At 37.5% G+C, this 22,646-nt stretch overlaps 1 protein-coding gene across 4 annotated transcripts in view; it reads left to right on the top strand.

The window, feature by feature from the left end:
- The window catches only part of EPS8 (EGFR pathway substrate 8, signaling adaptor), a 178,039-nt gene that overhangs the window by 22,247 nt on the left and 133,146 nt on the right, over positions 1-22,646 (top strand). Inside the window, exon 1 of one of the 4 annotated variants that reach the window (XM_088025931.1) lies at positions 4,968-5,338. The exons of the other annotated variants lie outside the window; for them this stretch is intronic. The gene's annotated coding sequence lies outside the window, so the exon portion shown is untranslated. Of the gene's footprint in view, positions 1-4,967; positions 5,339-22,646 lie in introns of those variants that run through there. 4 annotated transcript variants of the gene reach the window in all.

The raw sequence follows: 22,646 nt of genomic DNA, 5'->3' as shown, positions 1-22,646 counted from the left end.
GAGAATGAACTTTTGCAGACAGTTAGTGAGTTCTTGCAGAAAGCCGGTCTGACTCTGCAGAATTGGGAGAAACTATATAAGCTTGAACATTCAGTACTGCCCTAGGGAAAGCAAAGGGAGGTTATCAGCATTTGACCTGACTTGCAGGATACACAGAAGGTATACAATCTTATGAATTCCCCCAGAGAAAGGAATAAGAAGTATGCAGCAGGGATATCCATAGAAAAGATCTGAGAAAGCCTCAGAATCTTTAAGGGACTGAAGGAAGTTTTTCTCTCCTGAAGCCAGTCGATAAGGACTGGAGAAGATGACAGTTTCTTCAAAATGCAAAGACAGCAGCACAGAACTTTGAGGAACCTAAAAAAATCAAAGAAAAATGACACCAACAAAGGAAGACAGTTTTCCATTAACTGACACCCTCTCTCTTCCCATGGATGTTTTCAATTTTCCTGATAAAAGAATTCAAAATAGTTATTTTAAGGAAGCTCAGGGAACTACAAACAACAAAACACTGAAAGGACAATTCAATGAAATCAGGAAAACAATACACAAACAAAATGAGAAGTTTAACAGAGATAGTAATTATAAAAAAGAACCAAAAGAATTTTGAAGCTGAGGAATATGAATGAAACAAAAAAATGCAATAGAAGGCATTGACAACAGACTGTATCAAGCAGAAGAAAGAATCTGTGAAGTAGATGACAGATTATTTCAAATTATCTGGTTTAGAGGAGAACAACAGAAAGAATGAAAAAGAATGAAGAAAGTCTGCTTGAACCATAGGATACCATTAAAAGAAGCAATCAGCACATTTTTGAAGTCCCAGAAGGAAAAGAGAGGGAGAAAGGGGGCATGAAGGTTATTTAAAAAAAAAAAAAAAATGGAGCTGAAAATTTATCAAATATTGGGAGAGAATTAGACATCTAAGTTCATGAAGCTCAATCTCCCCAAGATTTCAACCAAAAATAATCTGATCCAAGACACATAATAAAGTGGTCTAAAATCAAACACAGAAAGCAAGAGGGGTGCCTGGGTGGCTCAGTCAGTTAAACATCTGACTCTTGATTTTGGCTTACGTCATGATCTCAGGTAGTGAGATTGAGCCTCGGGCTCTGCCCTGGGCATGGAGCTTGCTTAAGATACTCTCCCTCTCCTCGCTCCCTCCGCCACCCTGCCCTGCTCTTGTGTGCTCTCTTAAAAAAAAAAAAAAAGTTCCTGACATACAGGGGACCCCCACAAAGCTGTTAGTGGAATTCTCAGCAGAAACATTGCAGGCCAGGAGAGAATGGGATGGTATATTTAAGGAAAAAAAAAACTGCCAACCAAGATTTTATCCAGTAAAGTTGTTCTTCAGAAATAAAGAAAGACTTTCCCAGACAAACAAAAGTTGAAGGAATTCATCACCAGTATACTTGCCTTATGAGAAATGCTGAAAGTAGTTCTTCAAACTGAAATGAAATGATGCTAATTAGTAATAGGAAAACATATGAGAATATAAAACCCACTGATAAAGCCAAGTATTTAGCCATTTTCAGAATGTTGTAATACTATAATATAGTGGTACATTAACTTACTAACTCTAGTACAAAGATTAAAGGACAAAAGTATTCAAAATAACTATAGTCATAATACATTGTTGATGGATATAAATGACAAAAACAGGTAAATTTTGATATCAGAAGCCTAAAATGTGTGTGTGTGTGGGGGGGAAGTAAAAGTGTAGTTTTTGTCTATGATCAAAGTTAAGTTCTTATCATCTTAAAATACACTATTATATCTATAAGATATTCTTGTAAGCCTTGTGGGTAACCATAAGCAAAAATCTACAGTAGGTACACAAAAGATAGAGAAGGGAATCAAAGTATACTATTACCAGAAATGATCAATTCACAAAGGAAAACAGCAAGAGAGGAGAAAAGGAACAAGGGAACTACTAAACAGCCAAAAAACAATAAGATGATATTAGTAAGTCCTTCCCTATCAGTAATTCTTTTAAATGTAAATGGATTAAATTCTCCAATCAAAAGACATAGGTGGATGAATGGATTAAAAAAACAAAACAGAACAAGAGCTAACTATATGCTGCCTATGAAAGATCACTTCAGCTTTAGCAACACACATAGGCTCAAACTGGAGAGGTGGAAGGTATATTCTATATAAATTGAAACCAAAAGAGAGAAGAGGTGGCTATACTTAATATCAGACAAAATAGATTTTAAGTTAAAAACTATAATAAGAAACAGAAGGTCATTATATAATGATAAAGAGCGAATTTATCAAGAGGTTATAAAATTATAAATATACATATGCACCCAACACTGGAGGACTCAAATATATTAAGCAAATACTAACAAATCTGTAGGGAGAACTAGAAAACAATACAATATTAGTAGAGGACATTAACACCCTATTTTCAATAAAAGATAGATAGTCCATACTGAAAATCAGTAAGGAACCATTGGATTTGAACAATACTTTAGATCAAATGGATCTAACAGACCCATGTAGAACATTCCATCCAAAAGCAGAAAAATAAATAGTCTCAAGTGCACATAGAATATTCTTCAGAATAGATCATATGATAGGTCGCAAAACAAGGCTCAGTAAATTTAAGAAGATTAAAATCATACCAAATATCTCTTTTGACCACAGTGATATGAAACTAGAAATCAGTAACAGGAGGAAAGCTGAAAAATCTACAAGTAGTGTGGAAATTAAACAGCATACTCCTGAATAACCAATTGGTCAAAGAAGAGATTAGAAGGGAAATTAAAAAAAAAAATCTTTTTTTTTTTAAAGATTTTATTTATTTATTTGAGAGAGAGAGAATGAGAGATAGAGAGCATGAGAGGGCAGAGGGTCAGAGGGAGAAGCAGGCTCCCCTGAGGGAAATGCAAATCAAAATCACAGATAGTACCTCACACTTGTTAGGATGACTTCATCAAAAAGACAAGAGATAACAAGTATTGGTGAGGATGAAAAGGGAGAAGAGGGAACCCTTGTGAGCTGTTGGTGAGAATGTAAATTGGTAGTCGTTATGGAAAACAGTACGGAGGTGCCTTAAAAAATTAAAACCGGAACTATCATAAGATCCGGAAATCCCAGAGCGCCTGGATGGCTCAGTCGTTAAGCGTCTGCCTTCGGCTCTTTTTTTTTTAAAGATTTTATTTATTTATTTGAGAGAGAGAGAATGAGAGATAGAGAGCATGAGAGGGAAGAGGGTCAGAGGGAGAAGCAGACTCCCCGCTGAGCGGGGAGCCCGATGCGGGACTCGATCCCGGGACTCCAGGATCATGACCTGAGCCGAAGGCAGTCGCTTAACCAACTGAGCCACCCAGGCGCCCATTGCCTTCGGCTCTTGTCATGATCCCAGGGTCCTGGGATCGAGCCCTGCATCGGGCTCCCTGCTCGGCGGGAAGCCTGCTTCTCCCTCTCCCACTTCCCCTGCTTGTGTTCCCTCTCTCGCTGTCTTTCTCTGTCAAATAAATAAATAAAAAATCTTAAAAAAACGCAGAAATCCTGATACTGATTAATTGAAGGATGGAAAGTTAGGATCTCAAAGAGGTATCTGCACCCCTGTGTTCGCTGTAACATTATTCACAATGAGTAAGACTTGGAAACCACCTTAAGGGTCCCTCCACAGATGAACTGGTAAAGAAAAATGTGGTGTGTATATATATGTGAATATATATGTATATATATATATAAATATTATTCCTATATATTATCAGCCAGTGGAAAGAAGAAAATCCTGCCATTTGTGACAGTGTGTATAGATTGAGGGCAATGTGTATAGAGAAAGACAAATACTCTATGATTTCACTTATGTGTGGAATCTAAAAAAGCTGAACTTAGAGAAACAGGAATAGAATAGTGGTTGCCTTGGCTGGTTGTGGGGCAAATAGGGAGTTGTTAGTCAAAGAGTACAAACTTCCAGTTATAAGATGAATAAGTTGTAGGTATCTTATATAAACACCACATTGTGACTATAGTCAGTAGTACAGTATTATATCCTTGAATGTTGCTAAGAGAATAGATCTTAAATGTTCTCACCACACACACAAAAATGGTAATTACTTGAAGTTATAGAGGTATTAACTAAAGTTAATGTGGTAATCATTTTGCAATATACAATATGTGTATCAGATTATCACATTGCATACCTTAAACTTACATAATGTTATATGTTAATTATATCTCTAAAGCTGAAAAAAAGAAATGGTTGTAATATTCAAAATTTTCTGTGGAAAGATTGGCAAATAGAGGCATGAATAAGATTTTTTAAATGATTAAGAAATATGCTGTAAAATATATAAATTGTTACAAAAAATATTTTAAATTTGTATACAAAAAGAAATAAAAGTAATTAAAATAATTTAAAATTACTTTAAGAGGTACTCTATTATCTAGAAAAGTCATGTATGTGGAAAAGCTGTATGTTATAATTGAAATGAATTGGAGAGTGATCTATTATTCATGATATCGAGAGGCTATTATTTTTTCACTTATATTTATACCTAACTAGAGGTATACATAATAACTTTTTGAAGAGTAGTAACTTAAAAAAAAACTTTCCTGTCCAGTGCCAAAGTTAGGGTCTGGTTTTTGCAGAGATTATAAATGTGTTGACTGAGTACTGAAATAAAGTCTCATGCTTGAAATTATTTTCCCAAAACATTCTGAAAATGTTATGTTCTCAGGTGAGTTTGCAGAAGTTTATTTAATTCCCAATAGAGCTGATTTATAGGGACTAAAGTTTTCTGTTTTCATTTTTTTTTTTGTTAATCATTCATTCAACACACATTTATTCACAGAGCATCTCTTCCGAATAAGGTATACAAAATTCTCTATTTTTCTTTCTAAAAATTTGTTTCCAGCAAACCGAATGGGAAGTTTGTTAAGTCTATCTGCCTGGATGCATAGCAGTTAACATTCAGTTCCACCAACGGAGTCCCTCACTCCATCCCCCAAAGGACAGACGGGACTCCAGGAGCGAATACCCTCCCAGGTGCTGCTGACACAGCACATATTTGGCTATTCCTCTCTGTGGGAAACAGAGACATAACTTCTCTGCGACTACAACTTTCTTCACAGCCTTGGTTCTTCAAAGATTTGAAGTGAACTCTTCTCTTAGAGACAATATGCCAACAAGTCAACTCACAACTTCATGCAACACTCTTATTCTGGAGCTCGGGTTCTTGCGTCTGTGATGACTGCCCGCCATGCAGAACGCTGGCCTCTGGCCTGGAGAGCTGCATGCCAGGGAGGGTGCCTTGGCTCCAACGGTTACATCTTCAAAAAGGCCACCTTTCCCACTAGAAGTTTTCAGACGAATGAGGTAAACTGCAGAGGTTTGGGGACTTTTAATCTTCATTATTGCCTCAAATATCAAAGATTTATCTTCTTTTGCATGCCTGTGAATATGAACTGGCCTCCACTTTTCGAGTGGGACAGATAGTAGAAGGTATTCCTTCTGTGGGCTGGCAGGCTGGCTTCATTCATTCAACTCATTGAGTCATGAAGTGTTGTGTAGGTGCCAGTGACTGTGCCAGTCCCAGAGCACACACAGGAGGCGTCCTCTTAGGGTGCTAACATGACAGCGGGGGAGACAGCCCAGGAACGAGATGATTCTAATAAGGTGGGATAAGTTTAAGATGGATGCTGAATGCCGGATCTTGATCCTATTCACCAAAGCAAGTAGGTTCCAGACATGAAATTCTCATCAGTTCTTCCAGAATAAGGGGACGGTGGCCAATACAGCTGGCATTGTCATGAACAAGGAGTTCGGATGCCATCACTGAAGCTTCCCGTTCTAGAAAGCAAATCCAGGCCCTGGGCTGAACAGCTTACTTCTGTTGGTTGGCATTCAACACGTTCTTTACTTTCAGAAAGTGGTCGCTTTTCTGTTCAGAGAGTTGCTGCTATTCTTTGCTTTGATCTCCTATCGCATTTGTAGGTGTTCAGAATGGTTTGATACCTATCTAGCTGAACTGCTGGGACCAGACGAAGTTTAGGTCTCCTATACCTCCGCCATCTTGCTCCTCCTCCTTCTGTTTTCATAATAAGAACAAGAACCATAAAATCTATCTGAGAATCCGAGAAACATATCCTACCTTTATTTTTGCCAAAACCTCTAGAATAATATTCTTTCTAGCCTTTCTCTTGTGTTTAACCAGTCTGTTCCACCCTACACCCTCCCACCCCTTTCCCCCTAAGAGAGGTTTTCATCTCTCTTTTCCCTTTGCTGATCCAGGGGTAGAAGAATTCTTTTGCTAAAAGAAGATACTACTTTTGTCTGATAGTGATTAGGTTGGTTTATCTCATTTCAGCTGTCTTGATCTTAAATTGTTTATGCTATTTAAATTCTTGTTTTGTGGATACAGTTGACTCTTGGACAATATGAGTTTGAATCAGTACTCCACTTATATGTGGACTTATTTCGATAAATACAGTATAGTACCGTAAATGTATTTTCACTTCCTTTTGGTTTTCTTCTTTTTTTTTTGTTCTGTAGCATATTTTATTGTAAGAAAACTGTATGTAATATATATATATATATATATATATATAACCTGCAGATTATGTGTTGGCCAACTTTTTATGTTATTGATAAGACTTTGGGCCAACAGTCGGCTACTAATAGTTAAGGTTTTGGGGAGTCAGAAGTTCTGTGTGGATTTTTGACTGTGCAGCAGTTGGTGCTTCTAACCCCCACATTGTTCAAGGTTCAACTCTCTTTTGTTTCACATCCAAACTATTCCCCAAAGTCTCTAACATCTTGATAAATTGATTTTTTTTTTCAGATCATCTACTAGAGTGATATGGCTGAAATTAAACCAAATTAGAGAATGGTGATAAAATCTTCCCAAATTAAAGCATGAAGGTAAAAAAGCTTGAAGGACAAAAATTTACTCAGCCATGTTTCATGGGATAGTTTTACTCCTTCTGGTGACAATGTGTTATTTTGGGTTGCTTGGGCTAGGACTTGTCTTTGGTTGATATCCAAAAGTTAAGCTCCCTTGTTTTGGTAGGGAGTGGGTCGGACTCCACAACTCTCTATAGAGACCAAAGTTTTTCCACTCCACAGTGCTAACCTTGTGCTTTTCCAACCCTCATTTGTTGTTTGGGCAAAGCTTACTCTTCTATCCAGTGGCTTATTGCCTAGAGTTTGAAAAGAAAGTTATGATTAGATAATTCTTGAGTTTTGTGTTTCTTTGTCACTTGAATGACTTGTATATGATGGGTATGTTTTCTCTAATTCATTTCCAACGGTATAGAAATAAAAGGCAGAGTGAAGCAAATGTGGACAACAGTGTCTCTACGGTATCTCATTTGAGGTCATGATGAAATTGTACAAAATAAATTCCCCCCACTTTCTTTTGTATTTTGAAATTAGCTCTCAATACTGGCACAGATAATCCTTACAATGAGTTAGCTCCAGGAATAGTTCAATTCTAGGGAGAATTTCTAGCCCATTATAAGAACATAACTTTGACCACTTCTTCCTTTGCCGTATCCAGTTGGTTGCCAAGTACCGCTATTTTCAAACTGAAGTTTTCCCTTGCTTTTGCCTTATTTGCCCTACTTTCACTACTTTAGGGCACATGACTGTTTTCTTAAACTGTTACCTTCTATGTGGTCTCTACATCTGCCTCCATCCTACTTCAATTTATACTTAAGTACTGCTTCTAGGTCAGTTTTGCTGAAGCTGAGCTTAGATCATGTCAGTCCATTACTTAAAACACTGCCAACAGAAGCAGGCTCAGTTTCAGCCCTCCACAACCTGGTGACCTCCCTTCGTTTTAAGTTTAGCCCCGCTACCGTCTTTCCTATGAACTGCTGATTAGCCAAGGTGAAGTACTGCGCACGTCTCCCTGTCCTCCTCAGTCTTTCCGATTTCTCTGCCTTTAGTATCTCTCTTTTCTCTTTTTACCTGGAATATGTTTGACTTTATCTTCACGTGCAAATCGAATCTGTCATTGGGCAAATTTATTCTGTGCCATCATGGAATAATCTTTATGTTCTCTGATAAATGTTCTCCCCATATGTTTTCTCAGGATCCTTTGGCATTTCTTTTTAACGTGTACTGTATATATATATATACACACACACACACATCTTACCTTCCACCAGGTATTAAGCTTCTCCAAGGGATGCTCCATATCTAATTTCTACTTTGAGACAAGTCACAAGGCCTAGAGTGGTGATTGTGTGTGTGATAGGAGCTCAATATACATGTGTTAAATGATGAAATGAATGAATTCCTGTCTTGTATATTCCCTTGTGAATTTTGTACGAATAACACCTCAGCTCTCAGTCTGAAAAGGAAAAATGTAATAGTGGCCACAATTTTTACTGAGCCTAAATTGAAGTACTCTGAAAAAGTTTAATCATGGAGACAATCAGAATGCACTCTGTTATTTAGAATAAAACCTCTGGCAAACATGCCTGTTTTTCAAGTTCTTACAAGGTCTTTTAAATGTAGGCTATGATTATTCCCTTTAAACATCTCACAGATTTAGTCAGTTGAACCATTCATTGTCTTAAAGTAGTTTATAACTTACTCTATGGAGAAACTGAACTGAAATAAAAGGCCAGCAAAGGTGAGAGTATTTCAATTTTACACCTCCCCTTTCTATCCATTCCTGTCATTAGAGTACAGTTTTCAAGGTTTGTGTAAAATAACAACCTATGAGTAAGACAGTGAGATCTCTCTGATATTTTCACTTAAAAAAACACTCATGAAAAGGGCCTCAAAAGCCATGCTTTAGTACATTGTTTTTATCAAGCTCCGTGGTAATTATGAATTTTTTAATAGTATGAATAATGCTATCTATTCTTTTCCTGCTTTTTTGTAATTCATTTTGCACATTTTCAAAATGTGGTAAAGTGAATTAGATTCACTATTGCCTATTAGGGTATTATTAAGTGATTCTTAATCCAGGTTTTTATAATGAATCAAATCCAATTAAAAGTATGAAAATTACAAATAATTATGGCAGTGGAACTATTTTGGATATTATTCAGCTGCCCAGAGTAAAACAAAACTGGAAGAACCTTTGAAAAATAATGAAACATGTCTTTGGTCAGCATGCTCAGGAAATTTTTTTGTACTGTGTTCAGTTCATTTTGCTGTGTACTCAGATTCTGGAGAATGCTAGCATTAAACAAAGGACTGAAAATGTTACTATTTAGAGATGTTCATTGTTTGAGGAGAACTTCAACAGAATCTTGAATATTCTCATGACATGTATAGAATAATTTTATAGAGACTATTTTAAATCATAAGTGCCTTTATATGTTAATGTCTTAAAATGTGTCTTGCTTTTAAGATATTTCTGTGGGAATGTTTTGTTTTAATTTTTGCCAACAATAATGTCTTATACCATATTTGTTTGAACTTTTGAAAGTTGATTGATAACCATAAATTAATTTGCTTATTGTACCTGAAAAAAAATTTTTTTTTTTTTTAGACAGCATGAGTTGGGGGCCTTTGTGGGGGGGCAGAGAGAGAGAAAGAACCTTAAGCAGGCTCCACACCTAGCACGGACACAGGGCTCAGTCTCATGACCCTGAGATCATGACCTGAGCTGAAATTAAGAGTTGGGTGCTTAACCGACTGAGCCACCCATGCGCCCCTTTTAACTGAAATTTTGAATGATTCCCTTAAATATTTCCACAAAAATGCATTTTTCATTTATCTCTTCCTTGTTATATGTATTTTAATGAGAATCCTGGATAAAATTTACAGAAGTAGAATTGCTATTTTGTCTTAATGATTGAGGAATGATTTATAACATGTACCTGATTATATCTCTTATTTTGTGTGCTTTTTGATAAGTATACACCAATTTATTTTATCAACATTATTCTATAGAAAGATAACTCCTGTCCTTCTCTTTTTGGTTCTTGGAACATAAAGTAAATGTTTCGTTTAACTTGAGGGCATATGGAAAAGGAAATGGGCTATTTCTTCACAAAGAATTTAAGAATCTTCCAGAGAATTATTTGCCACTGCAATTATGAACAACAGTAGCTGTGCCTAATTTTTATTTTCTATTTTAAATGCTCAGTGATTTTAATTTCATCTATAAATGTCAAAAGTATAGTCTGATTAAAATAGTATGTGTCTAAGAAATGGTTTTGGCCCATTTAGTTTGTTTTTCTTTTTTCTTTTTCGACCTAATCAAAAGGCGCATAAACCTAGAATACCTGCAGAGAGTGCCAGACTTTCTCTTTTTGTCTTTTTTTACTATTGTATCATATTTTCCCGGGTTTCACTGTTAAGATGACTTCATGAGACAACTGTCAATATTGTTTAATGTTAGCTATCCACCTATATGGGTGTGTGTGGATGGACAAACCACTGCTATGATAGAAAGGGATTATATTTGCTTGATTTAACATTAAAAATTTTTTTCCCCTTTTAAAAAATTGGCATCTGATAATTTTGTGACTTTTAACGTATCAAGAATCCAACTTTTAAAGTGGTATTCTTTAATTAATATTTGGTAACTACTCCATACCCGACTTTGTGTATTTTGCTGGGAAACTGCTGTAATCTCTTTTAAAATTCACAGATCCCAATCTTAACCCATTCCCCCAGGATTATTCAATAATTAATTGTATAACCCAGAACAGTCTTTAAAAAGTTGGGTATCTCCAAGATTCCTTCCCAGCTCTAATATTCTACAAGTCCTTGATTTTAATCCATGTCACTTCTCAATTACAGTGGAAGAGTAGCACCATTCTAATTTTTTGGATAATGTTTATCATTTCTTTACATTATTCTAAATCTAATGGAAAACTTAGTAAAATAACAACCCAAAAATATCTAGCTTTTATTTGCTGGGGAAAGATAATTCTGTAATATATTTTTCTACTTGATATGTTTTTACTTTGGGAAATCCTATGGGGAAAATACATTTCCAGACAGCTTGAAACTGACAAATGGGCATTTTGACAGGTATTCCTGGAAGGAGTGCTATAGCCAGCAATCTTTTAAATTTCCTTATTACAACAACTATGTTTAGTAGAGACTAAGACATATTACAGTTTGATGTTGGGGGGTGGGTGAATATAAAACTTTCTTAATGTATTGGAAAAACAGAGCATTTAGTTTGCTCTTATGGAGACTAGAGAAACTCACAGTGTTGGTATAAAGTACTTTTTTATGGACCAAGCCTGACCTGTTATTGTGAACTTTTGTGTTTTCCATTCAGTAGGATGTTCCTTGAGGAGGGTTTCATTTGTACCGCTCTTCTCTGTCATTTAATGGGCTTGTCCTGTGTACAACCTGTGGCTTTAGAACAGAAAGCTTCAAAGTAAATTTTATAGCAGAAACAAATTTTGTGGGTTTTTTTCCCCATAAAATACCGCTGGTAAGCAGTATTCTCCAGACCTCAGTGGAACTAGTCTATTTCTACAAAATTAATTTGTGAAAAAGGTGGCAAGAACTCTCTTGATTCTATTTATATCTCATTCTCTTTCCATTTTGTAAACTCATCAGTGTGGATATATATTTTAAATAACATTCTTTAGGTGCTCCTTAACTGTATAAACACACGGTTATTTTTTGAGTGTAATACAAAAAGCAATCATGCAGTCTCTCGTTCTTCACTTCACACCACACCTTAGCTGCTGCCATTATATTTCTCCACCATCATCAGCATCGTCATTGTCCCCTTTGTCAAAAACCAGGGATTGCCGTTTGATCTGTAGAATTTGAAAAGTATAAATCTGAGAATCTTAAAATGTGAGCTGGTCTTTAAGGTTAGAGGAAATGTTGTGAACATCTACAACTTAAGACTAATTCCTTGTGGTAATAATGATTGAATGATTTCGCCTCTTTCGGAGAATCAAGTCAGATGTATATATGAATGACCCTATGGAGTCTTATTTTGTATGTTTGAGCCTGGATGAAAATCAATTTCACTTAGCTTTTAACTTGGACAAGGGTCTCATGGTCAGTATCGCATTCTTTCTTAAACTTCTTTTTTTTAAAATACCAGCGCAAATCACTGAAGAGTATTCATTTCTCTGTTAAAACTTTTCTGCAAGTGTAGGCATGTATCTAAAACAAAAATACTATATGAGATTTAGATCTCATTTATATGAGATTTTTCTGATTCCTTTAACTCCCTGTAGACATTTTGAAAAGCACTTCTTTGTAATGCTAATGATCACACTTCTTTTTTTAAAATTTATTTATTTTTAGAGAGGGAGAGTGAGAGTGTGGAGGGGAGGGGCAGAAGGAGGGGGAGAGAGAGATTCCCAAGCTGACTTTGCTCTGAGGTCAAGCCTGATGCAGGGTTCGGTCTTGTGTCCCTGAGATCAGGACCTAAGCCAAAATCAAGAGTTGGTGCTTAACCAACTGTGCCACCCAGATGCCCAGATCACGCTTCTTTTCTGAAGAAATTTGTCTTCTTCAGTTTTTGTTTTTGTTGGCCTCCTGTTGTTTATTTCTCCCTCTCCTATCCCCAGTAATTTCAGTGTCTCATACTTTTTTCCTACTTTGTCACTTTGAAGCTTTACCAAGCCCGGAAAATACAACTTTGATGATTTACAGTGAGTCATAGACTTAAGAGAGAATAGGTCTTCAAAGGCCTGTTCATTTTAGTTTTCATAAAATCAGTCCGTCTGTGGTCCTGATAGCTTTTGTTTGATATTTGTCCTGTCTCCTACTGATCCTGGCAGGTTTCTTAATTTGCTTTTGCCTAGAACTATGTTGATTTAAGTAGATTGTCTTTTGACCTCTCATCTAGCTTCAGCTAACTTTTCTGATATAGTATCTTTTATACTCTGGCATTGTACAAAATACTGTGCTGAGTATTGTTATGGATAAAAAATGAACAAGTCATGGCTTGTTTCACAGTACCAGGGAAACTACTTGGAAGATAAATAATTTTGTATACTTTAACAAAAAATGGTAGACATAAATAAGTGGAGGAGGCATGGGATAGGTATATCCTGGGTGTGAAATGTGACTGGAATTTGTGACTTTGAAGTCTAAACTAGAACAGTGGCATTATATGGCATGGAAGAGCCTCACTAAAATTTTGTGCCAGGCTAAAATGGGACAGAGAAAGGAGGGTGCCATGTAGCGTGTGCCTGTACTGTAGCCTCGTGAATTTACCTTTAGCATCTAGTTGAGAGGAGCATCATTACCTTTACAAAGCTGCTTAGAGTTTAGAATCTTTGAGTATTTTCCATTAAGGAACAGAGGCCCCTTGTTGTAAATCCAGCACAGTAACTGTGGTGCAAGGTGGTAGGTTGCCTTGCATGTCAAGTCTGTTCCTGCCTCTTATTCTCATGCCCTAAGGATCCATTGTTGGAAAACTAAGCAACAGTCAGGCTATTTCTGTATTCTCTAATAGGCCCAGTCTCTCCGTTTAGTTTGGAACTGATCCAGATGTGCCATCCTTCAGCGTTGTTAAATATTATATTCCACATTTCATTGCCTTCCTTGTTTCTATAACCAACTTGGAAGGTTGGGTGTTTGAACCCAGCCAGATGTCATTATCTGATGTCATTAGCATACATACCTATTCTTATTACCCAGCTACGATTATGACTTTTTCCTAAAAAAAAAAAAAAAATCTATTTTAAGTTGAGTTAAATTTATATCAGAAACACCTGATTATAATTTTATAGTGAAAACACAACCTGAGATTTAAGAGAGTTTGAGAACTTTTTTAGTATATGGAGATTTAACTTGCTGATTCTTGTATCTTTCTTTTTATGTATACATTTCTCATTTCAATATAATTCTTTTTTTGTATATATCTTAATTGATTCGTATTAAATACTTTAGGCCTTTAGTATTTTATTTATTGTGTAAAATCATTTCTGTGTTGAATCAGATCAACATTCTGAAAATATAGCTAATTGCTACGTTGAAAACATGATATAACTGGGATGTTAACTAGACTTAACGTGGTGATCATTTTGCAACATATACAAATATTGAATCATAATGTTCTATACCTGAGACTTAATACAATGTTATATGTCAACTATACCTCAATAAAAAGTATCTGGAAGTAGTAAAAAATTTTTTTCAAGAGCACATTATAACTTTATTTGGCAGGGAGTAGTTCTGCTTCCCAATTAACTAATAAATGTTCCTTTTTCTCTCTTAGTAATCTCTACACCCAATATGGGGCTTGAATTTACAACCCCAAGATCAAGAGTTGCATACTCTACTTACTGAGCCAGCCAGGCACCCCCCATACAGATGTTCTTTTTTAAACTTAATCAGTCAAATAAAACATATATATATAGATATATATATATTTAAAGAAAACATATTTCTTTATTTTAGAGAGAAAAAAGAGCATGTGCATGTGCACGAGTGGGGGAGGGGCAGAGAGAGAGAGAATCTCAAGCAGACTCCCCGCTGAGCATGGAGCCCAACATGGGGCTCGATCCCAGGACCCTGAGATCAATGACCTGAGCCGAAACTAAGAGTTGGATGCTTGATTGACTGAGCCACCCAGGCGCCCCTCAAAACATATTTATTGGGACACTTGGTATATCATAACAACATGGTTACTATTGAAATCCATTGAAAATGTAGGAGTTATACAGTACCAAGTCATAAAACATGAAAGCATAGCTAATTTTGATAATACAATTTATGTAAGAAATATAGTAGGTATTAGAGAAGAAAGAAAATTTAATTCCCCCACATCTTTCTATTAAAAATTTTTTAAACCTATGGAAAAGTTGAATGAATAGTACAGTAAGCACCCCCACATATGCTTCATCTAAATTCCCCAGTTGTCAGTATTTTACCACATTTGAATTCATTCTTTCCTTCCTTCCCCTCCATATGTATGATGTATGTGTCTTTCTGTGTATAGGTACATAGACACGTATGCTTTTTTCCCCCTCTTCATTTCATTGCAGGCTGTAGACATCAGGGTGCTTTATCACTGACTACATTATCTCCGAAGAACAAGGATATTCTCCTACATAGCCACTATACCACTTTTATAATAGAAAAGTTTAACACTGATTTAGGACTTCATCAATTGTATAGTCCATTTTCCAGTTTCTCCAGTTGTACTAAAATTGCCTTTCATAGATTTTCCTTGTTTGTTTGAGCTAGGATCTGCCAAGGCAAATGCATTGTATTTGGTTGTCTTGTCTCTTCAGGACAGGCCTCCTCTGATCTATACCTGTGCTCTCCAGTATGGTAGCCACTAGCTGTATGTGGCTAAATAGACTACAATTTAATACAATAAAAAATTTAGTTCCTTAGTCACACTAGGCCGATTTCAGGTACTGAGTAGCCATATGTGGCTAGTGGTCATTCTCTTGGACAGCACAAATACAGAATATTTCCATCATCACAGAAAGTTGTATTGGACAGATCTAGGACATGCCCCATCTCATTTGTCTTTTTTTTTTTTTTTTAAAGGTTTTATTTATTTGAGAGAGAGAGAATGAGAGAGAGAGAGCACGAGAGGGAAGAGGGTCAGAGGTAGAAGCAGACTCCCTGCTGAGCAGGGAGCCCAATGTGGGACTCGATCCCGGGACTCCAGGATCATGACCTGAGCCGAAGGCAGTGGCTTAACCAACTGAGCCACCAGGCGCCCCTCATTTGTCTTTTGTGAAATTTATTTTTTGAACCATTCAGGCTGGTTGTCTTGTTGAATAGTCCACATTATGAATTTGTCTTGATTGCTTCTTAGTGATTAGATTCTGGTTGTAGCAGATTATTTCTTTCAGAGGTAGCTGCACTAATATATTTAGCCCATCTCACATCCTTTCTTTCTTTTCTTTTTTTTTTAAGAGAGAAATTGTGTGCATGAGTCACAGGGTGGGATGGATGCGCAGAGGGGGAGGGATAGAGAATCTTAAGCAGACTCCACACCCAGTGCAGAGCCTGACAGGGGGCACAATCTCATGACCCTGAGATCATGACCTGAGCTGAATTCAAGATTCAGATGCTTAACCGACTGAGCCACCCAGGCACCTCTCATGTCCTTTTCTTAAAATGTGACTGACATCCTTCACCTGAGAGGTGGAGTCTTTGTTCCCTCCCTTTGGGTGTGGGCAAGGACTTGTGACAGCTGACAATTGCAGTGAGGTGGAAGTCATGCTCTGTGCCTTAAGACTCACTCACTCACTCACTCTGGGGATGCTTGCTGTTGGAACCCAGCCAGCACATTGTGAGGAAGCATAGGCCCTCTGATGACGTTAGACAGTTACAGTTAAGGTCTCAGCTGACAACCCGATGTGTGAGTGAATGGGCCTTCAGATGATTTAGTTCTGCTGGCTGAGGTCCTAGATGTAGTAGAGATAAACAGTCCCAGCTGGGGTCTGTCTGAATAATTGATGCACAGAAACAGGGAGAGCTAATAAATTATTATTATTTTTTCAAATTTCTGAGTGCTGGGGAATTTTCACACAGTACTAGATAACTTATACAGGTTGGACGATTTTGTAAGGGGACTCCATGAGTGATGGTGTGAATTTCCTATTGCATCACATCAGGAGGTGTGTGATGTCAGTGTGACTTATTGGTGATAATTGATCACTTCGTTAAGGTGGTGCTCCATCCTATCTCTTCATCATAAATGCCTTTTTCCTTTTGTAAGTAGTAAGTAGCCTGAGAGAAGTTTTAACTTTGCAAATAATACAAGCTTCCACCAACGTCCTTGTCAACATGTCACACTACACCATTGTATTGAGTGGATCTAAAAATGGAAATGATCTTAGAAATCATTTTACTGTTGTCATTTTGCAGCGTGATTTAATAAACATGATTAGGTATCCATGGGAGATACTGCCTTGCAACGAGGGACATAGAAATATAGGACATTTGATTTTACTGCCTTGAAGCACGTGGAGGAAACCTAACATGGCTGGAATTCAAAAGGGTTTGACTGAGTGATACTACGTTTGTGTTCCAAGATGATTCAACTAGGACATTTTATTTTCCAAAAGAGTAAAATGATGTCATTATGGTAACTGTATATTGTAGTTTAAGACTGGGGGCGCCTGGGTGGCTCAGTCTGTTAAGCTTCCGACTCTTGATTTTAGCCCAGGTCATGATCCCCGGGTTGTGAGATCGAGCCCCGAGTCAGCTCCACACTCAGCACGGAGTCTGCTTGAGATTCTCTCTCCCTCTCCCTCTGCCCCTCCCACTTGTGTTCTCTCTCTCTCTCAAATAAATAAATAAATCTTTAAAAAAAAGGGCTGGTCAGTGGTGCTGTCTAAATTATACTTTTATCAGACAATTCAAATTAAAACAGGCTCTTATTGGTTTGTATTTTGGGTTTTTTGAGAGAGAGAGAGAGAGCACATGGTGGGAGGGGCAGCAGGAGAGGGAGAGAGAATCATTTTTTTTAAGATTTCATTTATTTGAGAGGGAGAAAGAGCACAAGTAGGGGGAGCAGCAGAGGGAGAGGGAGAATCAGACTCCCTGCTGAGCAGGGAGCTGGATGAGGGACTCGATCCCAGGACCCTGGGATCATGACCTGAGCTGAAGGCAGACGCTTAATGGACTGAGCCACCCAGGTGCCCGGAGAGAGAATCTGAAGCAGGCTCCCGCATGGAGCCCAACAGGGGGCTCTGTCTCATGACTCTGAGATCATGACCTGAGCCAAGATCAAGAGTTGGATGCTCGGGCACCTGGGTGGCTCAGTTAGTTGAGCGTCTGCCTTCGGCTCAGGTCATGATCCCAGGGTCCTGGGATAGAGCCCCGCATTGGGCTCCCTGCTTGGCAGGGGACCTGTTTCTCCCTCTCCCTCTGCCTGCTGCTCTGCCTACTTGTGCTCTCTTTCTCTCTGTCAAATAAATAAATAATCTTAAAAAAAAAAAAAGAGTTGGCTGCTCAACTGACTGAGCCATCTAGGGACCCCTAAAAGCGGATTTTTAAAAAAAAAGATTTTATTTATTTATTTGACGGAGACACAGCGAGAGAGGGAACACAAGCAGGGGGAGTGGGAGAGGGAGAAGCATCCCACTTAGCAGGGAACCCGATGTGGGGCTCGATCCCAGGACCCTGGGACCATGACCTGAGCTGAAGGCAGATGCTTAACAACTGAGCCACCCAGGCGCCCCTAAAAGCAGATTTTTTTTAAGTGCACTTTTATATTAGAAGTCCTGTGAGTCCTGTATTTTAGGGATTTGAATGTATCTTTTTCTAAATATAGAAATGTATGTGTTTTAAAATATAAACCTGTCATGGCCAAAATTTCTTATTATTAAATACTTAGTAAATAATGTTTATTAGTTGAAGACTGTAAGGATAGTGTTGTATAACATTTAAAAAAATCTGGGGTACAATGGATTAAGGAACCATGGTAGTATCTAATATAGTGCCCCAAATAGTTGTTGAGTGAATTCTATACGGATGAACCATGCTTTACAATCCCTGTTACTTGATTATGAATAGAATACACATAAATTAACTCTAAGGGGGTTTAAAAGTTTGTTCTGCCAATAAGAACCCATAATTTTCTTATAGTTTTTGTTTATTTTGTTTTGGGACCTAGGAATGATAGAAGCACTTTTTGTTTTGGTTTGATAATGGTAAATTTACAGATCTATGTGTTCTGAGTTCTATTTAAAGTTCTTGGTAGGACATATAATTTAGTAATAAAGAATAAATCCTACACGTTAGGATCCTGGAATCCTAACTGGGTTTCTGATAGATAAGTAATGTGAAAAAAGTACTAAATGTGCCAAATAATGTATTGTATAATCAAATAGTTGTACGTGTGTTTATTGAAATGGTGTTAAACTTTCCCCAAAGGATGACTTCATTCCTGTATATATTGTAAAAACAAAGTAAAAATTTAAAAATTTTTTTCAGCAAAATCTCTTTGTGGATTTGAGATGTTGGGATTTCCTCAGTCTAAAAACACTCCTTGAAGCCCTGCAATAAGTATTGATTTCTGCTATTTATTATTTTCATCATTTTCATATATCAATATAGGTCTACTTGGAGTATTTCATTGTTGTCTTTTCTGGTGAAACTCTGTTGTTAGACTACATTGCTAATGTTCTTAAGTTCACCATATTTAATTCCTCCGTGGACCATACAGTTTCACTTGTTACTTATTCTCATACTGAATATTTAGCAACATTTTCTTCCATGTAACTTTGGTTACAGGAAAAATTCCATGCGAGAGTGAACTGATCAGTCAACAGTTTGGAGAAGGATATCAGAGTACAACTCTTGCTAAGTAAAAATGGTATATCTTTAATAGAGGGGAAATGTGATTGGAGCTGCTTCAGAATCATCTAAAATATACGAGTAATGGTATTTAGCTGGGGAAAGAGCAATCAAAAGCAATACTTCCTGGAAGCATAAAATTGTAAGAGGCATGTGGTGTTAGGAAGGCCTCACTCAGGGAGGGTGAGATAAATGTGCAAGAACATGGGATTATTTAAGAAGTGGAGCAAAACTGCAGAGTAAAAAGTCAGCGGAGGGTTCGGGAGAGATCATTAGGGTAGCTGTGAATGTTGGCAGACAGGAAAGGAGGAGAGGGGAGAGTAAGCTTGTTAAATTTTGAAGTAGAGTTGTGGGTTTGGGTGCTTGGGAAACAGTAGTTTAAGGATTTGCTGAGCAGGAAACCCATGGAATGAGCCACCACTGCTTCAGGGTGGTGGCAAGGTGAATACGTTTAAGTATCTAGGAGGAAGGGCTGATTTTCCAAAATCTTGAGACAGAAAGCATTGGCTGACAGACTTCAAAAGGCTCTGAAAGTGTGCCTACATGTGAGTGATGTCCTCTCCATGGTCCTTTGGTAGATGTCATCCATAGACAGTTACTCTCCTGACAGCTTTAGCCAGTAGGATCAAGCCGACTTGATCTCGGACACACCCTTTCTGGGTATGTGCACACATAGGGCCAGGGAGGTACTTTGGTAGAGAGGGTAGTGAGGTGAGGAACTGTGGTCTCAAGGGCTTAAGCTTTAGACAGGGAGCACTCTTTCCCTTCAGGTGGAGAGGTGGAGAAGAGAGTGAGTGGCTGGGAATGCCCAGGGAGCCTAATGATTGCCCTGGCCTCTTCATATCACAGCATCCCATTACACGTTGCTCAGCCAGCCTGCATCCCTGTGTCTTACACATGGGAAGAAAATACGGCTAATATTTTTGCTCATAGAGATTTTTTTGGGGGGTGTGGTTCTTTCACATATTTCACATACACTTTTACATGGAGTTGGGTGTTCAGGGACAGGAGTCCTCATTTCCAGTCATGGAAAAAGAGTTTGAGTTATTTGGGGATGTCTTTGTCTCTGTTAGCATGCATGACTGTTACTCTGTTCACCCAGGACCTAAAGCTGAATACCTATTCACTTATTCTTCATTTACTACCAACCCATGTCAACTACTAGATCCTAAGATGAGCTACTAAATAAAACAAGAATCTGTTATTATGTGACTCATCCTTCTGTTTCTCCCTTGTATTTCCAAATTTTTAATGATGTGGTGTGAAGAGATTCAGGATTTCCATTCCTGTTTTCCTTTTCCTGCCAAGCTCATGACCCCTGCCAACTCCATCCTTTCCTTCATTTGCCTGCAATTTTGGTTTGGGTTCTGGACTCTTTGGGAGTTTATAGAACAGGAGCCATTTAAACTCCTTTTTTCCAAATGGGACAAGTATCTTTTTTTTTTTTAAGTTTTTTTTTTATTTGAGAGAAAGAATGAGAGAGAGAGAGAGAGAGAGAGAGAGAGAGAGAGCACATGAGAGGGAAGAGGGTCAGAGGGAGAAAGAAGCGGGACTCGATCCTGGGACTCCAGGATCATGACCTGAGCCAAAGGCAGTTGCTTAACCAACTGAGCCACCCAGGCGCCCGGGACAAGTATCTTAATTGAGGTCAGGCCAACACTGACTGTGACCGAATCTTCTCCTCATCTGCCTGGCACAGGGGGAGAATTCATACGGTAGAAGAATGGCATGAAACTGTGCCTCCTAACAGTGTCCATTGGGATAAAGCTAATGCCCAGTTGGAGGCACGACACAGTGACTTCTTTTGCCAGGCTTGATTGTTCTCCTTGGTCCCAAGCCAGATGGCAACCTGGTGGGTGAACCATTGGCTCTGGCCTTTCCCCAACCCCCTCATGTCTAAGATAAAATGCCCAGCTGTCCCTTTGCAGGACTTACCCTGTGGAAACAGTAGTTGCTCTCACTGTTGCTTGATATTTACATAATTTTGTTTAAATTTATAACTATAGTACTACCAATATGCCTTTATTAGTGGTATGAAAGCTTCAAATGGCTTGCCAGAATTCAAGAATGGAATCCATTTAACACCAGGCTGTTGAAGTATTAAAAGAGCTTCTGGAGTGAGCGTGGGAGAGGAAGTGTGAAGATGTGAATTATAGAACTAGTGTAATTCATGTGCTGTATATAGTTATTTTGATCACTAGAAATACTTGTAGCAAGGTTTACATTAGTTTTAGAACCTTTTATCTTTTTGTCACTCTCTGACATATGCAAGACAGAAATGAACATCCAGGGTCTCCCGCAAGTGGATATATATCTGCTGAATCAGATGATACTTACGCTTTTGTGCCTGAATTGTAGTGTAATGTTAAGTATGCCTCATTTGAATAATGGTAGTAGGATGTATATCTGTTAACGATTTGTTTTAAAGTTTCAAATGGAGTTGTAGGTATATGAAGAAATCAAGAGAGAATTCTGAAAAAGAAACAAAGACCTGGTCATTTCACAGAGATTCATCTATATAAATCTTCCATTTTAACTCTAGCTTTGCTTTCTGAGATTATGATGCATTACTAATAGCATTCTTAAATTACATTTTCTTTAATTAAAAAAATCTCTGACAGTAACAGAGAAAGCCCAAGAACTTTATTGATGTTTCTGAGACACGTAAATGTTTCTAAACAAACCTAAATAATTTGGTAGGTTTGGGGAAAAACACTTATTTGTGTTAGCCTACACTTGGGAGTCTCTTGTTCACCACTGGATTTGCAGCCCTAGGAAATGTCCTGATTTCTTAAGGATCCAGTTACAGCCTGAAGCACATTTCTGTTAGACATGCTATAAGTGAATGATGCTTATCCTACAAATGCTTTTTCTACCATAACGTCACTGAAATGATGCAGCTAATATTGTTGATGTCATTAGAAAAATAATCATTGCTTTGCTTTCCTCATAGGATTTTATAAAATGAAATGAGATAGTAGATTCAAAGGTCTTTTTTAAGATTTTAGGTGATCAATAAATATAAAGAGACATTATTATTATTATTACAATTTAACTTTTCTACTATTACTTTTATCACAACCAGCATCACTATTAACATCTTCACCACTGGAGTATAATTTCTCTGACCCATCTTCTCTATTTACTGACTAAATTTACCAGGAAAGGGAAGGCACATCATGCCAATTGGTAATCTGGAATTTCTAATTGGAGACTTTTTAATTGTTTTCCTTGGAGAATCTGAGGCCTCAGTGTAATAATAATCCTGACTCTGGACCCCTAAATTTCTTTCCCCTCTGAGTTTTGAGAATATAATTGATAAATAAAAATTGTATGTATTTAAAGTGTACAGTGTGATGGTTTGATATACATTGTGAAATCATTACCATAATCAATTAACACACCCATCACCTCACATAGTTAACTTTTTTTTGTTTTTTGTTTTTGTTCTGGT

Source organism: Eumetopias jubatus, unplaced genomic scaffold (genome assembly GCF_037043125.1).
Source record: "Eumetopias jubatus isolate StellerSeaLion01/CBP00866 unplaced genomic scaffold, mEumJub1_p1.0 scaffold_8, whole genome shotgun sequence".
Taxonomy (NCBI): domain Eukaryota; kingdom Metazoa; phylum Chordata; class Mammalia; order Carnivora; family Otariidae; genus Eumetopias; species Eumetopias jubatus.
The sequence above is the reverse complement of the archived record's forward strand: the minus strand, read 5'-3'. Positions and strand labels throughout refer to the sequence as shown.